At 41.3% G+C, this 13,797-nt stretch overlaps 1 protein-coding gene across 4 annotated transcripts in view; it reads left to right on the forward strand.

Annotated features, from left to right (window-relative positions):
- PTPRG (protein tyrosine phosphatase receptor type G) overlaps window positions 1-13,797 on the forward strand; it is a 391,280-nt gene that overhangs the window by 213,014 nt on the left and 164,469 nt on the right. Inside the window, exon 3 of one of the 4 annotated variants that reach the window (XM_064432903.1) lies at window positions 10,600-10,693. The exons of the other annotated variants lie outside the window; for them this stretch is intronic. The gene's annotated coding sequence lies outside the window, so the exon portion shown is untranslated. The remainder of the gene's footprint in view (window positions 1-10,599; window positions 10,694-13,797) is intronic. 4 annotated transcript variants of the gene reach the window in all.

Here is a 13,797-nt window from a genome sequence, read left to right on the forward strand (position 1 = left end):
CTCTGCTTTGCTGGCCTTGCCAGCTCTCATGTCCCATGGGTTAAGTTGCAAACAGGCACTTTTCTCGTTTGTCCCATAAGCTTTCCATGTGTGGGAGGATCTGCTTACAAATATCTGCTGAGTGACCTTGTTGTCCTCCAAACTTTTCCTTTCCCATGACGCTTACAAACAAATAGCAGCAGTTTGGGAGCCATCGTGCTGAGACCTCTGTCTGCCATCGGAATTGCCTCCTTGCCCACACACAGGACCTGACCTCTACCTGGGTTCAGCTGCTGTCCCCTGCCTGGCACTAACAGAACCTCCCCATAGATTTGTGCCAACAGCTCTGTGTTTGCTCTGCCTGTGCTGGAGCCAGCTGGGCCCGAGCCAGCCCCAGCCGAGAGCGGCCCAGCTATCCCAGGCGTGAGGGACGGCCTCGGGCACAGCGCCCTGGGAACACGGCCTTGCTCAGAGCCAGGGCCGGGCACCTGTGTGCAGTGACTGTGGGGACATGGCTTCAGATGGACCAAGTCAGAGCCAGGGCCAGGCACCTGTGTGCAGTGACTGTGGGGACATGGCTTCAGATGGACCAAGTCAGAGCCAGGGCCGGGCACCTGTGTGCAGTGACTGTGGGGACATGGCTTCAGATGAGCTCAGAGCCAGGGCCAGGCACCTGTGTGCAGTGACTGTGGGGACATGGCTTCAGATGGACCAAGTCAGAGCCAGGGCCAGGCACCTGTGTGCAGTGACTGTGGGGACATGGCTTCAGATGGACCAAGTCAGAGCCAGGGCCGGGCACCTGTGTGCAGTGACTGTGGGGACATGGCTTCAGATGAGCTCAGAGCCAGGGCCAGGCACCTGTGTGCAGTGACTGTGGGGACATGGCTTCAGATGGACCAAGTCAGAGCCAGGGCCGGGCACCTGTGTGCAGTGACTGTGGGGACATGGCTTCAGATGGGCTCAGAGCCAGGGACCTGTGTGCAGTGACTGTGGGGACATGGCTTCAGATGGGCTCAGAGCCAGGCACCTGTGTGCTGTGACTGTGGGGATGTGCCTTTGGAGGGCCCTGAGTGCAGGCACTCTCAGGGAGCTGGGTGTAGTTGGGTCTTGGCTTGTGAGCAGTAGCCCCAGGTCGCTCTTTCGTCACTGCAGTGTTTTCTGTGTCAACAGAGTTTGTTGATAGTTTTCACTTGATAGTCAAGGTTTTGCATGGTGAGATAAACAAGAGGTTATCTGGGATTACTTTTGCCTGTGGTTAAGCAGATATGCGGTTCCCAAGTGTGGCATGTGATTCCTGAGCAGGTTGCAGGGAGCTGCGCTTGCTTTTCCAGAAAATTCATGGGTGAGCAGAAGTGGTGGTCTTGGGACTTGATTCACCCCCCAGCTTGCCATAATTCATCACATGTGGCTGTAGCCAAGTCAGGTTTATCAGGAGGTGGGAAGAGGCTTCCAAAGCTCAAAGGGAGGTTGTCATAGACTCTGGTACATTATCAAAACCTCCAATTTTCACCTGCCTGTTCAAACTGCCCCATCACACAAGAATTAGAAGCTGTTTTTTGTATCCCAATTGTGTACCTGTATATTAGATTTTCTGAGAGGCAACGATTTTATTTTTGTCTTCTTTTTAATGAGCTTTTCCATTATCATCTCCTTGATGTAGCTGTGATTTCTCACAAAGGGCCACCCCTGAGCAGATGGAGCAAAGGCTCAAACACTCATGCTGCCTTGTCTGTCTCAATTGGCAATACTGGTGTTTGTAAACCTCAGGAACATGTAAAACTCAGGTGTTTGTAAAACTCAGGAAATCTACAGAGCCAGTCAACTCCTCTTCTGAAATTTGGGGGAGTGGAGGGGTGAAAAATCCTAGGCCTTCTTGTTTGTGTCAAACATAATATTTCTACTTCAGAAACTCTTTGTTAGGATACCAAGGCTATTTTATTGTGTCCATTTGATGAATGGAAGCTCTTGTACTGTGGAAATGAGCAAGTTTCTAAGAAAAAAATTTATTACGGTGTAAATATTCTTCATTTCAGTTGTTCGGAATATTAACTTGAAAACTGGGGGGAGACTGCCTTGACAACCTTTAGGAATTTATGTTTATGTTATTTTGGCTTGTTTATGAATGCTGTGCAAAATAAGTTGCTGGATCAGGTAGGTTTAGTGTTAATCCTAATAAAGTGATTTGTGTTTGTTGCAATGACATGGACCTCTGGCCTCTGGCCTTCCTTGATATGATGACATTAGCAGAATTCCCACAGCCATTCCTTTACTTTTTTGTAAAGGAAGAACAGTTTCCAGATCAAGCCTTTTCCTATTGTCATGCTATCTACCTCCTACACAAGAATTCTGATTTTCAATCACATGCTGCAAAGGATTTCTGTGGGTGGATTTTGGAGGGTCCAATAGGTCTAAGGTGATAAAATTGAGTCTTTATTGCTGATAGAGGCAAAACCAGTCTAAATAATTGGGATTAGACTTCTCAAACAGTAACTGTACATGTATTCTCAGTTGGGCTTTTAATTTGTAATGCTAATTGTGGTGCAGCTTGCAACTGTCTGATGCAACCCCAATTGCCTGATGCTGGGAAGTCTGTGCCAAAAATACTCTACTTCATTTGAGAAGTAGCATTTCTAGGGAGGCTGTAGAAACAATAAACCAAAATTCTGTCCTACAGAAAGCAAAGCCTAAATCATTCTGGTTATTCTGAGCCCATGGACGCAGGAAAAGCTTACAGCAGTGTGTAGGTATTGGCATTCCAGGTCTGCAGCAGTTACAGTGGCAAGGCAACTGAAAGGAAATGTTTTCTAAGTCTTTATTTTGCAACCAGATGTGGACTATGCAAAACCCATTAGTTCCAACGCACATCCCAAGGGAACACAGATAGATCAGCTTCATCCATAGAATGAGGTCTGTGCACATTAAGTTTAGAAGTTTTTTCCTCTGGGAAAAAAGTGCTTGCTGGTAGTCTTTTTTTCTTGAAGAGGATACAGAAACTAATTAGAAATGTCAGATCTAATACAGAGCATTATTGTTTGACCATGTTGTTTGGTCTTTATTATTACAACTAATGTGTCAGATGGTAAGGCTGTCTACGTTAATTGGTTTCCTTCACTGAAGCCCATCTGGATCATATTTTTTTATGATTTATATGTTAAATTAGTTAGTAAGATATATGAGAACATCCTTTTGTTTCCTGCTTTAAAGGCATGTTGGATCAAAGGCGTATTATCTTGCAGTACTTTAATGCAGCATATTGTGACTTCTTTTTAAACTATGGCACATGTAATGGTATTCTTTCATTATGTGGTCTTGATTGCTTATTTATTGATTAGATTTTCCTTAGTGATACTTGATCTTTATGAAGCCATTATGAGTTTGGCTTTCTCTGAAGCGGCATTCATGATGAGAGATGTCCATGTGCTTCAACCTTCCACATACATCCAGACTGATACCAGGCCTGGCCAGCATTCACTAGAAACTTCTTTTTCCCCTCTTTCTTGCCACTTTACAAGCAATATCTGTGTGAAGCCAGGAAGTAGTGCTGTGATGCTGCATTAAAGTGATACCATTAGTGTATTGCTGTGTGAGTGGAGTGTGAATCCTAATGAGGACATGGGCTCTGTGCCAGTTTTGAAAAAGGCTTTTTTTTTTTATTAGAGTTAAGAAAAGTTTTTAATGTTGCATTTTCTAAATTTTAATGAATTGCTGACTCCTTTGTATTTTGTTATTGTTCTTCTCCACTATAATTCCTCAGGTTATTTTTTTCTTCCTGAAACCGCAGCAATATAAGTGGACATGCAAATGCTAGAAACCACTTAAGTGGAAAAGTGACAAAATTAAAATAAAGAAGATGAGCTTCCCTCAGGCCAGGAGAGAACCCGGGTTTCCCTCATTAGAGCCAAGAGGAGTAATTGCAGCACTTTAATCTCCCGTGCCACCAAACTGGTTCCCAGCAGCAGGCAGGGCTCACTGTGCTGGCTGGCTGCTCCAAGGGAAACCCAATGCTTAATATTTCACAGCAAGTGAGGAGCTGACGTGGCAGTGCTCTGTGTGCTGCTGGAGTGAGGTACCACCATCCCAGCAGAACCGTGGGGTTATTTTTTTAATTTTTTCTTAGCTGCCTGGTAGTAATTTTTATGCAAAATGCCGCTTATTTCTGTGAAGAGCAGAAATCAGAAGAGTGATTTTAATCATGGCTGTGTTAATTTGATGTGAGCTTTGGCTGTTTATGAGCGTTCTCTTTAATGGTGCTAATTGTCAGTTATAATGTGAACGCCATTATACAGTACTATACAGTAATTTATTTAGTAAATGAGTATCTTATTCCAAGGACCATACTGCAATATGCCATAGAGACCTCATCCTTTTACTCTTACATGAGCAAACTTGCACTGTTTAGGCTAAATTGCTTCTGAAAGAGCCATGTGATTTTATACCCACAAGTACCAACATGCATGTTTTTGGAAATCTCAAGTTCCTTTCCATTAATAAAAAAAACCAAAACAAAAATTTAAAAAAAGACCCAAAAAACCCCCACAAGCAAATGAAACAACGAAACAAACAAAACAATCAAAAAAACCACCACCCACATAACTCATCCCAGCAGAAAATAAAAAGCTGACACCCTCTTATGTCAATTAACAAGCTTTTACATTATGTTTATGTATTCACTTTATTAAGTTTTTATTACAAAATAATTTGCATTAACAATTCTTGCTGTTCTTCAAGTGTTTTTCTTAGAAGACTTTCCAGGTTCTAATGGTGTCTTTGTTCTTGCTGCTTCTTTGATTTTCTTCCTTTGCTCTTTGAATCTACATACTGACATCTGTGTGGTCTAGATCTACAATTGGTTGCTCTAATTTGAATGCTCAGATAACCTCACCAGAGTTTATCATTGTGTGCTGTTCTACCTCTCATATTACTTAAATTCTGATAGTTTGTATTATCACAGGCAGATGACAATCAGTGTCATAAAAGTAAAAGAAATTAGTGCTATTCTGTGCACAAAAACCTTTACTACAGGGAATAAACTGAGTTTAGTTACCCACTTTACTAGGTTGTGGGGTTTGTTTTTGTTTTTTTTATCTTGAATATTAAGACTTTCTATCACACCTGGAATCACCTACAGTATACATCCAGACTTCTGTCCACCTATGAATGGCATGGAATATTTACCTTGTAATGTTAGAAATGGGACCATTTCTGTTCTGTAATTTTACTCTTGGTGCAGCTGTGAGTCTGTTTAGATTTGCACACACTTTATGACATTAAATGATGAACATACCACAGCATGTTCTCTTCCTATACAGGAGAGAACTAACACCCTGTATTGCAGCTGGGTTTATTATTTCTGGCATCCAGCATATCTGGTAATTGTAATTTTGCAAAGATCTCTGCTGCTGATTTCAAGCACTAGGAAAGATTAATTGTGAAACAGGGAGCCAGTGTTGGGTTTATTTCCTTATATTTTGTTTACTTGTTGCTCTTTCCATACCTCCATCTGGCAGGATGTAGCAAAGTAGAAGTCAAAAAATGATAGGGGGACCTAAAGAGGACCATTGGGAATATATCACAGTGAGATACTATGACTATCTGAAGTAATTTTAGTGTAATATTCTCTCCAAGGACCAAATCCAGACTTACAAAGGGATACTTAGAGCTCCCAGTAACTTTGATGGAGATATGCTGGTGAAACTCTGGGTGAGGATTTGGCTCCATACTCATGCTGTCTGTGCTGTAGAGTGTCCAGGGAATTTAGCATGCTCTGCTTATTCCGTCTGCATTTCTTACAGCACCTCTGACTTAATCATTCAGACAAGGAAATGGCTTGGGGATTTTCACATTTAATTCCTTTTTCTTCAAAATGACACTTAGCATGGGGGTTTTTTTGGTTTTCTTACAGTCTTCTCTCTCCTCTTTCCCCACAGTCTTCAAGGGTCCAGATAGCCATAAAATACTCTAAACATACAACGTGCTAAAAAGCCACATCTGTGTCTCTGTCTGATCCAAAAAGCCAAATCTACATCTCTGTCTTATCTCCAGTAAAGTAAGATTTTATTCCGAGTCTCTAGGCTGTACTCCTTTTTGCTCTTCACTGCTTTTAAATCTTGTTCAAGTTTCTCATTGTCAGGAAAGCAGTGTGTCATCATTTTGAAAACATAAAATGGATGGATATATTGAACACATCGCTGAGTTTCCGTCTTGTTTCACTGTGAGTAGTGGAAATTAAACATCATCTTATCACTGTCTGGTTTACTGTTTTATTTTCCTTAGTGTAGCTGCTGCACTGCCTCCTCTCAGTTGTCTTTAGTGACTCCCATATACTGACAGGAGAGTCAGTTGAGACTTTAATTAATGACTTTATTGTAATCAAGGTTCCATTTTAGTGCAGAATGCTCCATCTTATAGTAGTGAAATATTTAGTCTCCATCTGGCTGATCTTTTCTCTGAATGTCCCATGATAATTAAGAAGAAACAGGAAAGGATGGTCTGAAATTAAATATGTTTAGTGGAGGGGTTAGTGTATCATGGGGCTGTTCATGTAGAGACTCAGACAAAATTTAGGAATAGAGTAGCAGTTTGATTTTATGGCTGCATCCTCCTGCTGTCTGCCAGGCCCCAGTAATTTCTAGACTGAATAACAAATGTTACAATGCATCCGGAGTTTTATTTTGAAATAACTATCCAGTAGCATGGATCAGAGATAACCCTTTTCATTGTGGCTGGGAATGTCCTGCTTTCCCCAAAGGATTTCCACTGACTTGTTGAAAAGGTCAGAAGCAGTAGCACTACACTGCAATTACAGTATGTTAATGATGAGCTAAGAGTTCTACATTCTTCTTAACATAAGTCCCTGATTTTCTACATGATTAATTGGAATCTGAAAAGACTGACAAGGAGAAGGAGGATCAGATGGGGTGAAAATAAGAGATAAGAGGCTGACAGCCAGCTCGTGTTGTAAAGGAGAGTTATTTTGAATAGGAGAAAAAATCAATACAAAGGTTGGAGGATTTTACAGAGTTGTAAGAGCTACTTTAATGAAAGGTAGCAGATTCAATAGGATTGTTACTTGAAATGTAGGATTGTCTGAGTTAGAAAAATGGGACTGTCTCTCCCCAGCTGTAAAGGTGAGCTCTGCATGCTGAGCTTCCTGTGTACTTAGTCCACTGGATTTACTGGCATTTGCTCTGGCCACTCAGTATGATGAAAAAAGGAGGAAAAATAGGTAGAGGAGCTTACTAAATTGTGTTCTTCTGGAAAAGTTACTTTATTATGGCAGGAAAAGGAAGAAGAGAGCAGGTGATAGCTATTTCTGCTGTTTCAGCATGTTAGGTATCTGCCATGTGAGAGTGTCTAGCAGTCTTCCTCAAGGAAAAATGCTGCATTATGAGGAGGTTGCTTCATTTGGCCCTGACTGTAATGAGCAGCCAGGACTTTGGTCGAGTTGAAAGAATGTTTAGCATGAAATGTTCTCTTATACACTCATGTCAACTTCCTTTCCCCAGCAGTGATTGTGAGAGGTCAGTGCAGGTAGGGAGGCTGTGCACTGAAGCTTTTTAACCTGGGTTAGAGGTGAGGTGAGGTGAGGAGTCAGCTGAACCTCAGCATCAAACACATCTTGGACAGAAGCACTTAGTGTGGGTAGAAAAGGGGGCCTCAGCTATTAAAGGGGCTGTTTGATTAGTCTCAGTAGAGATGGCCACTTCAGTCTTAAACAGGGAGCCAAGTTTTTGAGAATTGCTCATAGCTTTTGAAGTTTGGGAACTTAAATGCCAGAAGGCAATTTTTTCAGCTTGCAGTGCACAGCCATGAAGCATGTGAGGCTTACAGGGAGGGGAGCTGCAGGTCCCTCAGGTGTGTCTGGGCTGGGGCTCTGAGCACAAGAACTGGTACACACTCCATGCTGTGCCAGGCTGGCTGCCCATGAGGGTCCTGGCACGTTGGTTAGGAAGAACATGTGAGGCTTGGTAAGTGCTCAGCACAGCCCCTTTCCATTGGGCAAGTCCAACAGTCTTTGGGATGTCTTCCCCTGGAGATGTGTGACCCTTCATGACTATCCCAATTGGCTCTCTGGAAATAACAAATTTAGGGGTGTGAGGGATAAAAGAAACATTGTACAAATATCTTAAAACAAAGCCTTAATGTGGTTAATGGGTTGGTTGGTAACTGTCAGAAAGTATTTCCCATGGAATCCATTTCACTGGGACTCAAACAATCGGAATAGATTTCACTAATGTTAATCATGATTTAAGGCAGCAAGGAGGAAATTATTTAAATTATCTATTATACTGGTGCTTTACTGATTGCATTTTACTTCTTTTGGGTTTTGTTTGGGGTTTTTTTCCTGAAGAATTCTAAACAGTTGCTATAATTTTGTGCCAAGAGAATAAATTACGTCAGACATGTTTTTTGCTGTGAGAAAATTCAGTACATTTATTCAGACACTTCTTTTTTATCATTTTATCATGTGTTAAAGAACTGCACTGTAAGGGGTGACTACCAAAAGCTTGTGTAAACCAGAAAGGAAAATGCATCTTCTTGTCTGGTTATTTGTGTATCCAGAAAGGTTTTTCATTAGAATTGATTTTCCAATGCAGGCCACCAAAAGGCTTTTTAATTCTAAGGGGGAACAGGCTGTGAAATATATTCATTGTGGACTGTGCTGATCAGTAGTGTCATAGTTACCTTCTTGCCCTTCCACCCGAATCCCTTTGCAGATTCTTATACTGAATCTAAAAGCTCTTTGGGATAAAGAATATCTCTTTGCTGGTTTCGTGCAGGACCTGCCTCAGAGGAATTCCTGTCTGGGGTGCAGCAATCTGAGCATAATCCTTGCTGTTTTCCCAGTTCAAAGGCATTGTATTTCCAGACAGGATGGGACGGTTAACTAAAGTTGAAAAAGGATCTAAAATACAGCTAGAATTTACTGTCTGGTGGAAATGAAATAAAAATCAAGTAGCTGAAAACAAGAAAAAATGTATGTGTTTGCTCATGCTTTGAGACTCTCATCTTTCCATAAAGAAAAAACAATTTGGTGAAAACATTTGTATCCCTGAATATGTGTCTTCTTGCTTCCTGTTTCTCTACGTGGCTTAATAAGAAACATTCTTTTTTCTTTAAATAGTTGGGCTTTCCATCACATTCTATGAAAGGCCAGTAATGCCCTTTTCTGTCACTGTCCTGTCTAGGCTGGCTGTCTGCAAAAGGGGCTTTTCTTTATCCTCTGGCTTCAGACAGGAGGCAAAGTGGGCTTGTATTTATAGGAAATGCTTGCAGCTACCCTCAGTGTTCACTGCCTTTGTTAGCATATCCCACAAAGACACTTGGCTATTGTTGGTCATTGACCATTCAGTAACGTTTTTTTAATAAAACATAGCTCTGATCTACACATGTGTAAGAAATCCAAATTTAAGCTTCCCACCGGAGCTAGAAATACCATTACCAGGTGGGAAAGAGCTTTCCCCCCTACAGTGAGCCAACAGTTTGTTAATGGTTTCTTCAAGCAGAGAAAATGGCACCTGGTTTGCCAAAAGAGCACTGGTTTCTCCAGATGGGATTGTTAATTGTCCAGGAAAAGAAGATTGAGAGTGTTTCCCTACTAAATTAGGGATGAATCATTCTTCTCTGGGACTGGGGGCAGATTTGACTTTTTTGCAGACTTTTTTACAGACTTTTGAGGACCAAATGCAGGGTGGAGAAGCAAACTTGCTCTCCCAAGTGGTGAATGTAATTTGAGAAATAAAAATATGCCTTAGTACAACATCTCTCACACATTTGTTATGAAAGGGGGAAAAATATCTTAGGGATTTGGTTGTGCCATAAATGGATGAAATTTCTTTAATTTTGTATTTTTTTCCCTTATATATGTTTTTACTGCTTTCTGTGTTTTGAAGTTCAGAACTGCAATAGTGCTTGTGTTTGCTCTTTACCTTAACCAGATCACTGTAAGGATGATTTTAGTTAGTTTTTATACCTACATAAAGCCCTTCCATTCCTTCAGGACAGTAGTGCCTACAAATAAGATAAATTCAATACTCAATGCCTGCATGCAGTGCTCAAGGGGTCTTCAAAGAATAGATGGTTTCGCTTTTTTGAATGCAAAACTACCCTCAGATGAGTAGTCAAAATTACAAAATTCATTTGAAAAGAAGAGGAAAGCCTCTTTTGCTTAATTTCTCATCAACTTTGGTGGAGTGGGGAATTCTATGCTCCTTTCTCTGTGGTCTGTGTTCTCCTAGGGCAGGTTGGTGCTCTTGAGGGAGAGGGTGGCTTGCTGGGAGTTGAGTTACACATTTGATTCTGAGGTGGCATGTTCCAGACAGGATGATAATTTCTCTTAAGAAAAAGAATTGTCATTACATCCAGTTCAAAAGAGGAGATAGGCAATAACAGGATGATTTTGAAAAAGATTCATTTGAAATTCTTAGCTTGAGAGCTCTTGTTCTGTTTGGGAGGCAGGAATGTGAGCACTCACTTAATGACCTACATTCAAAAGATAAAATTTCAAGAGTGTAAAAGTAAAACTCAGTATTTCCTGAACATAAATTGAGTCAACCCTCTAGTTGTGTCCTTCTCTTCAACTTCATCTAATAATATTCCTCTTGCTCCCTTTTTAACTAGGAAAAATGCAAATACCTGAAGTAGAGACCTTCGTCCATACCAATCACTGATGTTAAAGCATGAGCTCTCTACTCGGTGATGCTGGAAGCTACAGGTTGTTGTTGCTGGAATTCCATTTCTGAAAGCTTGGTAACCCTCCCACTGAACCATATGGTGATTTATCAGGCAGTTTAGCAGTAGCAAGACCAAGTCCCAAGTTGGTTAAGTCTGAAAATGCATATTCCTTATGTTGCTTCTGATAGTATATTTCTGTTCTGTTCTTTGTGTAGCATTGCGAATGTGTGCATTGAGCTGTGTGTCCCCTGGAAGGGAATGCTCTATTTCCAGGGTGTGGGATTACAGTGTTACAAGTTAGTCTTTCAAGAACTGAAAGCATCAGTTTCTGGATTCTTGCAGCTCAAATGGCTGTTGTGTTGGTCCATTTTAAGGAAAAGAAATATGAAATAAATGAAAGCTCAGATGCAGCTCTCATGAGACGATGTCAAAGAAAATTAATGTTTTCTGTAGAAAAGAAACAAGCTCTCATTTCAAAGAAAGCTGCCTAGCAAACCATTTTGGTTTGCTTAACACTTGCCACGCATGATCTCTAACATAATATTGCTGCAATATTAGCAGAATTAGTTCAGATGTTTTCCCATCATCCTTAAGTGAGGGAGCAGTGAAAAGTATTCTGGAAACACTGCAAGGAATAATTTGGCAGTAGTCAGAAACTGGAACTGAAAAAGGCAGTACGAGAGAAATAATTAGTAAGGATAATTGTCAGGCCTTGACAACCTGGTGTGTCTTTCTAGCAGTGAATGGATTCACCTGACACCCAGAGATAGCCATCTGATAATAGCACTCATAAGATCGATACATCAGTACTTTATCCTTGAAACAGTATTTTAAAGTCTGTTCTTAGATTCCTTTCTTTACTTCTGTAAAGTTATAGCAGTCTGGGATTTCAGATAATGCATTAATTACAGCCTTAGTGGACCTTCTTCATTTGCTGTATTTTAATGCATCTATGGTAATTGCTGAAGAAAGATGCCTAGTGAGCTTAATCTGCTTATGCTTTAAAAAGAAAGCATGCTGAGAAGAATAAAATGGGGCCTCATACTGAACAGGTTTAAGAGTTTGCAGTGTTCACAGTGGAGGGAGTTTTCTGCAAGGGTTATTTCAAATGTAGAGTTTCCCTGATGCTGGCTCTGCTGACCTCATGGAGAGGGGAGGAGCAGGAGCTGGGCACAGCTGAGATTTTGCTTTTGTAGATTGAGATTGTGCACAGGCTCTAATAGTGCCAAATTGTTGCTGGGTTAAACATGATGCTGCTTCTTTCTGTTAATGTTTCCTGCTAGTCCACATCTTTTCTCATTGCAGAGAACTATTTGTGGGATTGTAATGCACATCCCAGGACACAGAAATAATGTGTGCATTATTGGGTTGAAATAACGCCCATGCAAATAAGTAACCTGTAGATAAGTATCACAAGAGATTTAGGTCTGCTCCTCTGAGTGTACTCACCAGATTTCCCCAACTGCATGTGTGTTGGATGAATTGAAATTAACTGGAAATTTTATTTTTGATGACATCGGCTGTGAAGGACAGGAGACATTTAACAGGACAATCTCCCTTCCCTGACTGCACCACATATATGTGCCATCTCTAGCCAGGCAGAAGTTTTTGTTGAAAGCAACCTATTTATCTAACAACATTAACAAAAAATCGTTTCTATGATAAAGGCTGTAAAGATCAGTGGCTGCCCTCTGAGTGCCTGAGAGGAATTGTTTGTACCTCTGCCTCCTATTATTGACGGTGCTTCATTGCAGGGCCGTTGCTGTCCCCGCTGTGCCACCACCGGCTTCACTGGCAGTGGAAAATTCAGCACTTTCACAGCCAGTGGGTTTTCTTCATTTTAAGAAGATTATGGCATGAAAGATGGAGGAGGAGATCAGAACTGGCAGGAAGCTGTGATTTGAATAGGACCTTCAATTTGACACATGTTATGTCCTTAAGAGAGGAGTCGGTGCCTGGTTTTGTTGACAGGTGTGGCGACAGCTTTGAGGGATGACAGGCACTTCACTGAATCACTAAATTGATCTGATAATCAGTAAGTGAGTTTGCTAAGAGCAGGTACTACGTGCCTTCTTGGGACTTGGTTAACTTAGTGACAGCTTGTTTTAAATATACTAGGAGGCTGTAGTTTATTTTTCCTTTCTTTTCTGGGAAGAACCCCACATAGACCCAAATAAAAGGAGCCACTTCTCCTCTTTGGCTGTCAAACCAACCTGAAGATGACCAGACCTCGCTTTTGCAAAGAAGCTGCTGTCCCAGGTTAAGCTATCTCCATTTTCTCCAGACAGTAGTGACCATCATCAGCCGCAAGTGTTTGTCTTCTTGATGTGGCTACAGTCTTTCAGCTCCCCTGCCTTGCCTAGACAGAGGGCATCAGCTTTGCAGCAGCCTTTGACTTGCTCAGAACCTTGATAATAGCCTTGCTCCCATTTCCAGCTAGCCTGGTAAGCCATGGACTTTCTCCTTTGGGACACAAAGAGGAGGTTATTCCTTTCCTTGGTGTCAGGATGGCCCTGCCCCAAGCCAGAAGGGCAGGCAGGTGCCATGCCCTGAGGTGCAGGCAGCAGTGGCTGGAGGGGATCTCCCTCAGGTGTAACCTTTGGGCTGCTTGTGAGCTCATGGCTGGATTTGCAGTTGCCTCCCCATTAGTTCTGCTATTTACTATGGAAACCTGACACAGGACAGGGTTGTCAAATTAAAATGTTCTGCCTCCAGTATCAGGCCATACGGATTAGAATTTATACTGGTTTATACTGGAGCTATTCAGAAGGGGAGTTTTGCTTCAGGAATTTTCCAGAGGCGATAGAATTTGTGAAAGCTCAGTATGTATTTATTTTATGATGCCCAAGCAATGTCTGTATAGTTTACTTGGGTTCAGATAAAAACCATTTGTGGTCAAGGTAAATATTACAAATCAGAGATTTTTTTCTTAATGTGCATTCACAATTGTCCTCTCTTCTTAAGACATAAATTGAATTTGTGTTCTTCATACCGTGATGTCTAAACGATTTCCTCTTCAACAAAGAGTACGTAACAAAGGTTAAAAATTATTTTTGCAATCCAAGCATTTAAGTATACATTACTATCTGTTTTAAGGATGGATAATCAATGTAAAAAATGATACTTCCGTGTATTCCTAATAGG

This window comes from Passer domesticus, chromosome 9 (genome assembly GCF_036417665.1).
Source record: "Passer domesticus isolate bPasDom1 chromosome 9, bPasDom1.hap1, whole genome shotgun sequence".
Lineage (NCBI taxonomy): Eukaryota > Metazoa > Chordata > Aves > Passeriformes > Passeridae > Passer > Passer domesticus.